Source organism: Capricornis sumatraensis, chromosome 2, assembly GCF_032405125.1.
Source record: "Capricornis sumatraensis isolate serow.1 chromosome 2, serow.2, whole genome shotgun sequence".
Lineage (NCBI taxonomy): Eukaryota > Metazoa > Chordata > Mammalia > Artiodactyla > Bovidae > Capricornis > Capricornis sumatraensis.
Window position 1 is genome coordinate 129,286,107 of NC_091070.1, and position 14,416 is coordinate 129,300,522.

General features: G+C 45.4%; 1 protein-coding gene across 3 annotated transcripts in view; it reads left to right on the forward strand.

Moving 5' to 3' along the window:
• NGF (nerve growth factor) overlaps nt 1–14,416 on the forward strand; it is a 55,919-nt gene that overhangs the window by 36,893 nt on the left and 4,610 nt on the right. For all 3 annotated transcript variants that reach the window (XM_068965172.1, XM_068965173.1, XM_068965171.1), the window contains exon 2: nt 9,600–9,723. The gene's annotated coding sequence lies outside the window, so the exon portion shown is untranslated. The remainder of the gene's footprint in view (nt 1–9,599; nt 9,724–14,416) is intronic.

Sequence of the window (14,416 nt, forward strand, 5' to 3'; positions counted from 1 at the left end):
TCTGTCCATAGTATTTCCCAGGCAAGAGTACTGGAGTGAGTTGCTGTTTCCTTCCTCAGGGGCTCTTCCTGGCCCAGGGATGGAACTCCTGTCTCCTTCACTGGCAGGTGGATTCTTTACCACTGAGCCACCAGGGAAGTACATATACTGTTCTACTGGCTGTAAATTTTGGGAAGTTTTGCTTATTGAAAGCTCTTTTATTTTTATTTATTTTTGGTTTTTATCCTTAAAAATGTTTCAATATTTATTTTGGGAATATGGAAATCAGGTCTGTGGAGAGAAATAAAAGTAGAAATAATTAAAAAGGAAGTTGAGGCTGCAATCCTGGACACAGATGGGTGGATACTGCAGGTAAGGAGGAGAGCCCTTTGTACGCAAAGTGGACCATATCTGGCTCAGGCCTTAGAGGTCACCACGGCCACGCACAGCCACACTGGATGGGTAAGGGCCCCAGGATAGACGGTGAGGACCAGAGCCAGGCTTGATGGCTGTGGCCCAGAGGGACCTGGGGCCTGGGGACAAAGGGTGACACTCTAGACTGGACATGGAGGCATGAGTCCCTGGAAGGCCTTGGAGGTGCAGCTCCCTTTCACAGACAGAGGCGTGGTGCCAGGAACTCAGCTGATTCACAAAGAAAGGAGTGAAACGCTAACAAATGGTTTTCATTATCATCGTGCGGCCTCCACCCTCATTCTGTACGTGTGTGCTCTGCTTTTTTCTTTCTTTTCATCTTTTCATGGGTTGTAACTAAACGATGAGGTGATTGCCATCCCAGCGGATTGCACAAGGGAACCGATGGCTGGACTGGAGCATAGCTTTCTCCAAAGAAATTCTGGACAAGAAAAATAAGCAAGCAGAAATAAGGAGTTTGTTTTGCTCGACACCTGTGTGTTTTTTAGTATTGGTAATGAAGGCGGAATGAGGCTTTGCTCAAAGCTAAGACAGTTGGTTCCTTAGCAGTGCACCTGTCAGCCCAGCCACGGGGCATTCTCCATCCTAAATAAAACACCGCATTGTCAACATGACAGGGGGTGCTCACCCAGTAATCCAGGAATATAAATTGGGACCTCTTGTTATTAATCAATATAATATTTTTAAAAAGGATTTACTTTGACTAGTCTGGTGCAGCTGTGGGAAGAATTTTCAATTCTGTTGCATAAACATTCTTTAAGGGCCTGGGGCTTCCCTGATGCTCAGATGGTAAAGAATCTGCCTGCAATGCAGGAGAAGTGGGGTTCGTCCCTGGGTTGGGAATATCCCCTGGAGAAGGGAATGGCTACTCAGCCAGGTATTCTTGACTGGAAAATCACATGGACAGAGGCGAGTGGCAGGCTACAGTCCACGGGGTCACAGAGAGTCAGACACTACTGAGTGACTCACACAGACACACAAGGGCCTACTCTGAGACAGCCCCATGGAGAGAAAAACACCTAAGAAGTTAATGATCCAGCAGATGCCAAAATCTGTCCCCAGTCCCTGGATACGTGAGCACACGTTTGACCATGAAGATACCTTTGTGTTGATATTCTTCTTGTGATCTACTCCTGCAAGGCAGCAATCACCATCGGCCAAGACGCTATGAACTCCACAGGGCCTGGCAAGTTTTAGTCATAGCTGGAGCAGCTTCCTTCTGACTTGATAAGGCTGAAGAAGATGGATTATTTCGAAAACAAATATCTTAGTTCGTTACTCAGCATCTTTGTCAGCGAATGATTGCAGATAATCATCCTCCAGCTGCACTGCGCTGCACTCAGACGAGGCCACTGAGCATGTGCCTGGCCAGCCATTCCAAAAAGACTGGGATATAAACAACGACTGGAACATAAACAGGATTTCTTCCTGCCGGAGACAGCCAGACAAGGGCACGGGATGGACAGGGGGCACCACTTTCTATTCTGCACCCAGCCTGCCAGGAACCCACTGCCAGATTAGAGCTGAATATCTTTAATGGTATTAATAAGAAGGGCTGGCATTTATGCAGCACCAGCTAGCTGCCAGGCCCTGGGCTAAATGCTTATTTCTTTTAAGCCTCTCAACAACTCAATTCTGACCTTTGAGAGGAGACACTGAGGCAAAGAGAGGTTAAGTCACCTGCTAAAGGTCATACAGCTGATAAGTGGTGAGGCTAAAATATAACCAGGCCCAGGCCTCAGGGCCATGTTAATTCGGCCATCAAGGGATGTGCAGAGTCACTCTCTTTACAGCTCTAACAGCTTATAATTCTGTAAAATAACAATTGAGATTCTAAAACAAATAGTTTCTATTTCTTTGAAACTTAAACATCTACACTTGCCTCTTGAGTGACTGAGTGCCTGGTTTCTCTCTTCCTCTGTGTGTGTGTGTGTGTGTGTGTGTGCAGTGATAGAACAGGGAAAACTGTCCGCCTTCATCTCTGGAATTCCTAATTACCCACAGTGCTCTGGGCCCTGGAGACGATGCGCACTGTGGGTCCTTTGTTCGCTCTGGAGTAAATTTCCTGAGTGGGGGGTTTTGCTTTTGTTCATGATGTCATGGTCAAATAAGGCCTAAAAGAAGAAACACTAGAAGACTGAGAATGTTGTGAAATATAACTGTATGAGAATCAAGTGACTTTAGGGAGACAGCAGGTTTTCATCTCCCCTGATCTTTCCTCCTGACAAAAAGAAGGAGCTTGATGAAACTCCTTAAAGGGAGCTTTAATGCCTGTCAGCCCCTTATTCCAGTTAGCCAGGAATTCCCTGGTGGCTTAATGGTAAAGAATCCTACCAGTGCAGGAGACACGGGTTTGATCCGTGGGTCGGGAAAATCCCTCGGAGAAAGAAATGGCAACCCACTCCAGTATTCTTACCTGGAGAATTTCAAGGACAGAGAAGCCTTACAGGCTACAGCCCATGGGGTCGCAAAGAGTTGAACACAGCTGAGCGACTAAACAACAGTTAACCAGCCCATTGACATTCTGACAGTCCCCATCAGGCATATATGATCTGTATAATAAGTGCCCAGTTGGGGCTGGGATTGTTAAAGACATACACAGGAAGTAGCTAAAATAGCCCAAAGCCTCCTGGCAAACACATACATGCAAATAAATTTTTCATTTCCAGCTCTTATCTTAGCCTCGGGTTACCTAGGATTCGCATGTGCGGCATGCCTGGGCAAAGCTGGGCTGTGTTATCTCTTTCATGCCTTGAGTCAGATTTTCTGAGTGTGAAGTCAGCAGACAAGCCAGGAAATGTCAGCACAGAAGAGCGAGAGAGCTGTCACTCACTCCCTAGAGGGGGTATGGAATGGGATGGTATCTGATGTGCCCTTGGGACTCGGTATCCCCAGAATGTGCTGGCTGCCTGTGATCCATGTTTTCTTGGAAGCAGGGTGTTTGGGGTGCAACAGTTTTTGCAGTGAAATTGAAGTCCAGCTGCTCAATAGAAATAGCCAGATGGCTCAATGGCAAAGAATCCTCCTGCCAATGCAGGAGATGCTGGAGACGCAGGTTCAATCTCTGGGTTGGAAAGATCCTCTGGAGAAAGAAATGGCAACCCACTCCAGTATTCTTGCCTGGGAAATCCCATGAACAGAGGAGCCTGGCAGGCTACAGTCCATGGGGTCACAAAAGAGTCAGACATGACTTAGCAACTAAACAACAGCAACATCTCATGGACTCTTTAATGAGTAAGGGTGGCCTTCTACAGGGATTTTTACATTCAAGTCCCACAGCTTGTGTGTTATCCCTCTTTCATGGAAGGATGAATTGCCTGCCTTTTTTAAAGCCCTAGAACACTGTGTGTCTGTTTAGCCAGGATTTTTCCCAGGTCTTTTTCAGGGCTGTGGATGTTAAGCTGGTCTTAATTTCTGAAGTTACATCTGAACTGCATTATAGACTTATGTATTGTAACATTGCTTGACCTGTTGCTTGGAAAACGTACCACACACTGAGAGGAAAAGGCCTGCTCAAGAAGAGCTGAGGATAGTTAATCTGATAAAGCAAATGGAATAAAGAGCTTGGATCCCAGTTGGCTCTCATTGGCAGCGTTTTGTTTTCATTCACGTATTCCATCCCAGGTGGTCATCTCCATCTACAGTAGGCTGGAGGCCTTGGTAGGCACTGATATTATTGGATGTAAACCTTGATTCCAACCAACTCTAGAGTTTGCCCTTTTCCCCAGTACTTCTGTCTGCTCTTAGTCCCAAGTACGCAAACAATAGCCAGGAAAAGCCCAGCACAGAACTGAAATGGATCTTTTTCTTGTGGTTTAAGAATCAGCCAGTTGGAACTGAGGAGATATTTTCTTAGGGTTGCAGAAAAGTATGAAAAACTCTTGGATTGTTTTTGGCACTCAAATGTAGATCATAGATATATCATTAGTATTACTAAGCTGATGGGCTACGCTACAAGGACTGTTATTTAGTAGCACATTCTTGCAAAAATGTATTGGCTTCAGCTCTGTTATGGAAGGCTGCTGTGTTAGATATCTTACCTTCCTCCACATTCGTGTCGTTGTGATTACGCATGTTATGAAAACCTCTCTATGGCACTGACATTGCATAGTTTGTGAGTCCACAACTCATAGATCCAGTCGGGCAAGCACCATGACAACTGTGTCCCACCACACACCCAGAAGGCTACCAAATGCTGATTGATTCTGAACCTCAAGGTCAGCACCATGATGACTTCTTCCTTGAGCTGCCTCTCTGGGGGAACTGCTAGGAAGAGTTTGTAATTTATTTGAGAATCTCCGAAAGAGCCATAGGACCATTTCTCTTTGAGAGAAATGTGTTAAGACACTTCAGAATTGTCAGCATTGAAACTTTCAGTCAAAAAACAGAATAGCGGTTTTGCTGAACCTGAATATCTTCCTAAGTCCTGTTGCCAGATGCACTATTTTCCTATTGGTTGTGCCAAAACCACTAAATAGTTAAAACATGTCAAATCATCTCAAAACGGCCAAAACTGAATTTTTTTCCCCAAAGAAAGAGCTCCCAGTCAGCAAACCTCACAGTCATATTCCATACTAAAAAATGTCTGATTAGGCTAAAAATTAGAAAAAGAGACTTTCAATGTAAAAGATTTCAGATTTTCTTTGTGTATAGGCTCAGAGTGAGAACTAACAGAGAGAGGGAAGAATTAAGGGGAACAGTTACAGCAATGAAAACCACAGCGACAGCACCAACAGTTATTATTATGCCCTCAGCAACATGTTCTTGCTGCCCAACCTCCCTAGCGAGTTTTCCCAGCTCACAGAACTCCAGCAGGTGGAATTCAGGAGGGAGGGGGCTGAAGCTCACGCCATCTACTCTAGCATTTTGATGTGATGTAAGCTGGTCTTAGGACTAGCCACTGGGTCCCAGTACGTGTGAGGGATGAGTGGTCTAAGAAGTCTTTTTGGTCAAGCATCTCCCAATTTTTGTTTTTAAAAATGTCAGCAAATAGTCCTTGGGCTTGATAATAAGCTAATCATAGCTCCAACACCAAAGAACATTTTAAGTGGTGTGCAAGGAGTTAAAAAAAGAAAAAAACTTTCAAAATTCACAAATGTCAATTATACCTAGATAATTCTGGGGATGGAGTGTGGGAAGGGGAGGCAGGGACAACTTCCCCTCAAGAGTCTGCGAGCTATATGCTCACACATTCTTGTTGCCTATGGTGTGACCATACCTGCACTTTATATTTTCTGAGATATGTTCATTTCTTGATCATTTTTCTTCATTGCTAGCTCATCAAAGCCAGTGTCAAGTTTTCCATTCATCCGGTGCAGCCATGATTCTCAGCCCTGACCTTTCCTCGGGGTCACCTTGGAAGCTTTACAAAATATAGTTTGTATTTCAAAACTAACCAAAATATCATTGAGACCTTATGAGAGTGAAAGGGAGGCTGAGACAAGTGTCAACAAAGAGGGCCATACAAACATGCTCAACTTCAGGGGGTCTTCAGAAGAACTTTAGCTCCAGCTGACTCAAGGCTGATTGATCTTGGGTTCTGAGGCATGATCTAGACATAATGTTAATTGTGATATGGAAAGTTATGGTCAAGCAGGCAGCCTGCAGAAGTATTCTGACTCTTGAGTTATCACTCTCTCTCAGCCCTGATTCCCTCACTCCAGGGGGAGATTGCATTTGGAGGGGGTCCAGAGTGGAACCCTCCAAAACAGTGCTTCTGAAACATAGGTATGCATCAGTATCAGCAGTAGGGATTAAAACTCAGATTTGCTGGGTTTCACTAAGCATGGCTAGGCCTATGGTAGCATATACATTTCTAAGAAATTCTGAGATATTGCTAGTATTATGGTAGACCTCACTTCGAGAAACAGTGCTTTAAAGTCTGAGACCCAGCATTATCCTGGTCTAGAAGGAATACCTGAGACCCAGCATTATCCTGGTCTAGAAGGAATACCAGATTACGGTAGTATTCCTTCATGCCCTGAAGGAGGAATAGAATATGGTCCTGAGATGAGCTGGGATTTATTTCCATGCATTTATAAAAGTGAAAAAGCTCTCTGATTAAGTGATTACTGCATGAGAAAAGACAAGGTTTTAAAAATAGATATGCATTTGGGGCTGTTTGTTCCTAATATCATTGCATTAGAAATTGGTAATATTTAAATCAGATTTAATTTTAGAGCCCCAACCTTCACTAGCATGAGACTAAAAACAATGACAATAATATCTATGACAATCACTTAGGATTTCAGTATTCTGGGCAGGAAATTGTGGTCTCCAGTGGCAAACTACCTGTACCTACACTGAACAAGAGAAGACCAAAGGAGATGCAAGACAGGGTCTCAAAGATAGCAATCAGACATCTAGATGTGGTTGGCAGGGGGCCCTGGAATGCAAAGGGGACTATTGCGGTCAATCTACAGCCCATCCTCCAAGAAGGCAGTTCTGCCTAGGAGTTGTGGAATGTTTGATTTAGATCGACCATCCCTCCCCTTCAAATCAGCTAGATTGGAGGCCACCCTGGCATATAGTGGAATATATAGAATGTTTTCAGAGAGAGTCACTGTTACTTCCCTGATTGTTCCCTAGATTTAAGTAGGGGTTTTTGTGTCACATCGGAAGGTATAGTCAGCAGGTAGGCCACAGCAGTGAGTTCTGCAAGCTCATAAGTTCCTTCTATTGCTGTATAAGACCACCACATATTCTTCTCACCCTCCCCAACACCCCCTCCTAAGCCATGTGGGACTTCTGGGGCTCTGTGATAGCTTTCCTTCCCTTTCTTCCCTGATGCAGTCCTATTCATCCTTAAGAACCCTGCTCAGATGTTACTTCCTCTATGACCTGGCCAGATAAAACGAATTCTTCCCTCTGCTGTTTCCCACATCATGTCAGAATTATCTATCATACTTAGCGCATTGTGCTTTAAATGCTGTTCATGTATTTGCTTTCCTCACCTCTAGCTTCTTTGCTCTTGGATGTTGTGCTTATGTCTCATTCTTGTGTCCCTAGTACGTAGCACAGTGGCTGGTGTGGTGCCTGCAAGTTTAGAGTTTAATCAATGAAATAAATGAATCCCAGTGTTTGTACAGAAAGGAAAGCATTCCTTAGATGCTCAGTATGGGTGCAGATTGGAAATATTAGTGCCCATAGACTCACGACGATCAGAGCTTCAGGGGACCTTAGTTAGCATCCCTATTGGTTCCTCATCTGTGGAGAAAGATCAGCGAGGCCTAAAGATACTTGGCAACTTGGGCCAGGACAAAGTTCTGTAGTTTTCAGTCTGGTGATCAGTCAGATATGGTCAAACACCCAGTTGAAGGGTTTGTGGACCAGATCGATCAGATCCTGTTCCCGTGAGTGATGGAACCAGATCCCGGAATGCCCACCTCCTCCTACCTGGAGGACCTGCTGTCCTCCCCCTCCTGTGCTCAGTTCAACCATGATTCAGGGCGAACAAGGCCTTTGCTACAAAATCTAACTTTTTTTAGTGTTTGAGTAAGTGTTCATCTCTAGGCCTCAACCCCGATTGAGGTTTGGAAGCTATTTCTGGTACTTCTGAAGAAAAAGGACATTTTAAGTAGAGTGGGTAAGAAAGAGGAAAGATAACATCCCAGTCCTTAATTTCAGTTTGCAGCAGCAGGAAAATCACTCCATGCCCTTTCCACCACCTTGTCCTCCAGCTCCTCTGCATGATCAGGGATTTGGGGGCCGTGGTGTCTTCACCGACCTTTGCTTTGGTAGTTCAAGCTGAGAGTGGGTGTTGCAGGGAGATGGAGGAGGGGGTCCACACTGGGAAAAGGCACGCTGGGAAAGGGGGGTTGTGGAGCTGAAAAGATAATCTAGATAGGAGAGATAAAGGTGTCATTTTTGAACTTTTTTTTGGCGGGGGGAGCTATCCACACCTACAATAAAATTCTACAGTAGACATTAACAGTTCACTCACTCATTTGTAAAAATATCTCATGTCTCCCTCCAGCTTAAAGCCTTCCGCTCCTTTCCCATTGCCTAAAGGGTGAAACCGTAGTTGTCACTACACCCCTGCACATGTAGTTGCCCACTACATTCTTCTCTCTCTCCAGTTCATTTCTTAGGTCTCTTTCCTACATGCTTGGCATCTTTGACTTGTTTCTACCCTCCAGGACCTTTGCACTTACTGTTCCTTCTGCCTGAAATGCTGTCTCCCCCATTCCTTCTCATCTTTCAGATCTCAACTTGAAGATCATTTCTTCAGAGATGGAAGACCATTTCCACTAAGCATCCTGTCTTTAGTGGCCCCTCACTACACCCCGCCATCACCCTCTATCATCCTATCCTGCTTACCTGCAGGGCATGTAGAAAATATAAGATGTTATGTTTATTTATATAAGACTGTAAACTCCATGGAGTACAGACCTTGTTGATCTTACTCACTGCTGGGTCCCTAGCACCTAGGACAGTATTTGGTACATGGTAGAAATATGTGCTCAGGAAATATTGTTGAATGAATGAATTAAGTGCCTACGTATACAAGGTTTATAAAGGTAAAAGGAGAATAGAAACCTAATTGCTTCCAGGAACTACAACCTAAAACTGAATAGAACTTTTTCTCTCATTGCACCAGCTCCCTAGCTCCTGATTCCTAAAATGTGTCTTTGCTAAACTTTGATCTCTGAGATTGTCATCCTAGTTCCGTAAGAGATCTCTGTTATCTATCAAGTGGTTAAGTTGTCTTGCTTTCCACCATGACTTGGTCTGGAGTTTCATCAAGGCACCGGCTTATTTTTCATTGTCAGGACTTTATCTTCTGAATAATTTACCTTAGGTATACTGGTCCAGAGTGGGGTATGCTATATCTCTGTGTATAATGTACAGAAGGATTCCATTTTGATGCTGGGTTAGGGACCTGTTAGAGCTGGACTCTGATGTGGGACTAGAAGTGCCTACACAGGGCATAAGATCAACCATAGACTGTGTCCAGGGAGATACCAAGAGTTCTGGCACCAGAATGAGAGGTGGGTGCCACCCCACGTCTGGGCAAGGTCAAGCGCTTGGCAATTTTGGTAGCTGAGCTCCGGCTTCTTTGGTTCTGATGCTGGCAGAGGCCCAGCACTCAGGAAAATGAGGTTTATCTTCTTGCTTGGGGCACAGCTACCCATCTGATAGACAACATGATGAAGCACCCATCTAATGCCAGCTCTCTCCTCCCACAGAGTCCTGGCCTGGGGTCGTGCAGTCCAAGGGGCTGGATGGCATGCTGGACCCAAGCTCAGCTCAGCGTCTGGGCCCAATAACGGCTTTTCCAAGGGAGCAGCTTTCTGTCCTGGCCACACTAAGGTAAGCACCCACAGGGCATCTGGTTCACCAAGGTTCCTAGTTCTAGAGATGCCAGGCTAGCTGGAAACAAGCCTGCAGCTGAGGATGGGACTTTAGTGCTAGCTGTCAATCAGAAGGGGCCCAGGTGGCTCCTAGTGATGCCCTGAGCCTGTCTGAAGGGGATGTCACTCTTGCTTTCAGGCTGGTCCCACAGTTTTCAGGGACATGATTAGACACTGAGCCACCCTGTCTAAAGGATCAGAACACAGGACCTCCAAGAGACAGACAGCACCAGACCCTCCACACAGCTCTTGATCTGTCTGAACAAGTGATCTTAGGAGACTGAAGGTCCCTGATCACTCTTTATGCCCTTGCCTGTGGAGCGGAGGGTAGGGAGAGCTCCAAGTCTGGAAACAAGGGTGAGTTCCCCTTCCACGAGGCTTCTGCCTGTGGTCAAGATATTTACTCTTAACTGTGTCTCAGTTTCCTTCTCTATAAAATGGGAAGAATAAGACCCACCTGCCAGATTTGTTGTGCTGGGTAATGAGACAATTATGCCCAATTAACTGGTAAGATGTAATTATGATCTCTCCTCATTCATTTTAAGATGTCTCTAAGAATTCAGATAAGTAGATTCCATTTCCACTCTGCCCTGAAGTAAACGATAAATCCACAGGTGCCCGCACCTGCTAGCAGTTTCTGACTGCATACCTTTGTCATGGGCATTTTAAGCACTTTTGGATCAAGCCTACATGATGTCGAGAAAGCCTGATAAACCAGATAAAATAACTAAGTACCTAATTACTCCCTGGATCTGGATTTATGGCTTCAGGAAGGTAAAACTTACAGCCTGCTGAACAGAATTTTCATTTTGATGTTGGAGGCTGAATAAATGCAGCCCAGGATCTATCAGTTATAGTGTGTGTGCAGCCTCAGCCCTCTCGCCTCCAGAACAGCTGAGGCAGAGCAATGCCAAGTGCCCGCATGCAGAGCCTGCCACTCACTAGCTGCATAACCCCAGGTCACCATGCCTCTCCAAGGTCCATTTCTCTCCTCTCTAAGATTCAAGGATTGGACAGGATGTTGTTGTTAGGTCACTAAGTTGTGTCCAACTCTTGGCAACCCCATGAACTGTAGCACGCCAGGCTTCCTTGTCCTTCACTGTCTCCAGGAGTTTGCTCAAACTCATGTCCATTGAATCATTGATACCATTCAACCATCTCATCCTTTGCCACCCCCTTCTCTTCCCCTCAATCTTCCCCAGCATCAGAGTCTTTTCCAATGAGTCAGCTCTTTGCATCAGGTGGCCAAAGTATTGGAGTTTTAGCTTCAGCAACAGTTCTTCCAATGAATATTCACTGGGCCCCTCAGCTTCCCAGGCAGAAATCCCTGAGGCTGCCACAGAGAAAGGCACTGACTGTATAAAATCCAGCTCCGCTGCTAGCATCTCCCAGGCTGAATTTATTGTGGGGAAGCATGAACTGGAAGGCATGTCAGAGCTGATCAAGTCCAGAGGTTCAATGCATTAGAATCTGCATTGATTTTAGCCCCTGGAAGGCTTATTAAACTACAGACTGGAGGGCCCATCCCCAGAGTCTGATTCAGTAAGTTTGGTGTGGGGACCGAAAAACTTGCATTTCCCACAGCTTTTCTCCCAAGAAAAGATTTCCTTTAGGATTGATTTCCTTTAGGATTGACTGATTTGATCTCTTTGTGTCCAAGGGACTCTCAAGACTCTTCTCCAGCACCACAATTCATAAGCATCAGTTATTCAGCACTCAGCCTTCTTTATGATCCAGTTCTCACCTCCATGCGTAAATAATGGAAAAACCACAGCTTTGACTATATGGACCTCTGTCGGCAAAGCGATACCTCTGCTTTTTAATATGCTGTTTAGGTTTGTCATAGCTTTTCTTCCAAGAAAAGCTGTGGGAAATGCAAGTTTTCAGGCCCCACACCAAACTTACTGAATCAGAGACCCTGGGGATGGGCCCTCCAGTCTGTAGTTTAATAAGCCTTCCAAGGGCAAAAATCAATACAGATTCTAATGCATTGAACCTCTGGACTTGATCAGCACTGACGTGCCTTCCAGTTCATGCTTCCCCATAATAAATTCAGCCTGGGAGACGCTAGCAGAGGACCTGGATTTTATACCGTCAGTGCCTTTCTCTGCGGCAGCCTCAGGGATTTCTGCCTGAGAAGCTGAGGGGCCCTGAAATTCCTCTCTCACTCCACGCAGGCCCCAACAACCAACTGTGTCCCAGTCTTTAGAGCTGAAGACAGCAGTCAGTTTACATTTGGAGTGGAGGCCAAGTGTAAAACACGAAATGACTCCTGACCCACACTCTAATGTGGCGAATGAGATGGAGAAGGAGGCTGGATTTTCTCAGCCACAAGGATTTCCTCTCCAGCTAGCATTTCGTGACCCTGGTTCACCAATGTAATCGCTAGTCTAAGAATCACTAACAGCTCCCTCTCAGCACTCCTCCAGCCAAGGCAGGGATTCTCTCACTCCCTCTACAAGGCATGTCCAAAGGCACACTCACTGAAAGGCACTGGCTGTCTTGCCCACAGAGGTGGACCAGTTACCTAGCTCTGCCCAGCAGCTTCACCACCTATTCAGGTGAGAACACCTATGTGAAATCACCCACCTGGTGCAGGAAATTTCTCTTATTCCTGGAGTATCTGAATGACTGGAAAACCACAGAATGTACCTCCAGCCCAGAAGAGGGCAAGGAAGCTGGGTGGCCTTTGAATAGATGGAAGTAGGCCCCCGGCGGGTCCCCCTACTCTTAGTCATTTATCTTTCATTCTCGTAGAAGCAGGACAAACACAGACATTCACACATTAAACAGAACATGTTCCATCCTGCAAGCCCCTAATTGCATCTTCCCCAGGTAATCTTTCTACTACTCACAGGTCTCTGCTTAGTGAAACCCCAGTGAGGGCTGTCACCACTTCAGAAGTAAGGCTTCAAAGTTTGTTTTTAAAAATAAATAAATAAAACTCCTCCCTGATTCACATCAACCAAGGAGAGAATATTCTTTTGTGAACTGTGCCTTGTACCTTAAATCACTAGAATAAAATACGTACTAATTTTTTCTTTTATTTCTTATCTACTCATTATTTTTTAAACAAAAGATTTTTTTTTAAAAAAGATTATAGGGGCCTACTATTATGAGTAAGTCAATTTAGGAAAAAAAAAAATCCTTTTGCTCTAAAGCCTAAAGGAGAGATATATTTGCAACATTTTAAAATCTTGATGAAACAATAAAGCAATCTTTTCATGATGCAAATCTCCATTGTGTTCAAATACCCCCAGTGAGGACAGGTTAGGGGCTTCCCAGGTGGCCGAATGGTCAAGAATCCACCTTCCAATGCAGGAGGTGCAGGTTGGATCCCTGGGTGGGGAAGATTCCCTATAGAAGGAAATGGCCAACCCACTCCAGTATTCTTGCCTGGGAAATCTTATGGACAGAGGAGGCTGGCAGGATACAGTCCATGGGGTTGCAGAAGAGTTGGACATGACTTACCAAATAAACAACCACCACAACCACTGGTTACCTTGACAATGTATTGAGGAGCAGCATTAGACTTTAAGAACTCCATGTAGTCAGTTGAGTAGAACCAGCAGAGTTCTAGGCAGAGCAGAAAACTTTATAATTGCTTACACTCAGAGTGTCAGAGCTGGAAGATACCATAAACAGATGGAGAAATGAAGGGACACAGAAGGAAGAGACTTGTTCACACACTCAGACTCTTAGAGGCGGAGCTCCGTGTGAGGGTTAGGTCACCTGCATGGGAAAAGATGAACAGGATGTGCTTCTGCCTCCAGGGACTTTGCCCTTTAGGAGGGAGGATAAGAGCAGAATACAATGCTGTAAGAGAATTTTAAGGAAATGCTTCTCCTTTACGGAGAAGGAAGAGAGTTGGTCTCTCTGAAAACAGGAAAAGCTCCCCAATGAACGTGGCATTTAAGCGGACTCTTGTAGCCAACAGGGACTCTTGTAGCCAACGGGAAGGACTCTGACCAGCAGAGGTGGGGAGCAGGAAAGGCACTGGCCGGTGGGGGGAGGGGTAAAGGGGAGAATGCCTGGCACAGTAGAGTCTGAACTGAGGGCAGCGGCGGGGAAGCACAGAGCCGGCACAGCCTGTGAGGAGACCTGTTTGCCAGGAATGCAAAATATGTTGAGGGAGGAGATGGAGGGCAGGGTCTATCTGCAGGCTGAGCAGTCCTAGTGGCTCCCTAGACAACTGCTCACCTCTGGATCTCCTGAGCATGGTGATGTGATCAGAGTAGTGCTTCAGCAAGTTAAATGGAGCAACCAGGGATGGTAGGCAACCAGGACATAAGTTGGGAGACGGTTGCATGACCTGAACCAGAAACACAGAGGTGAGGACAAAAAGCACAGTTTCAAAAGATGACACTGAAACAGACAAAAAGGGCTGGATGAAAGGCAGAGAGGAAAACGCAGAGTCCAGTGAGGAGCTGAGGCCTGGAGTTGGTGAATGAAGCAAGTGGTGGTTCCAGCAATAGAAAACAGAGATGCAGAGAAACACGTTTAGGAGGATGGGGAGAGAGGCTCACGAGAGATAGTAGCTGTGAAACTACTTTCATAAATCATCAAGTGGCCCAAAATGGGGCAGCTGCTTTTGAGTAAAGAGAAAGGAGAGGATGGTGGTCCTAGTGGGGACGTTGAAAATGAAGGTTCTT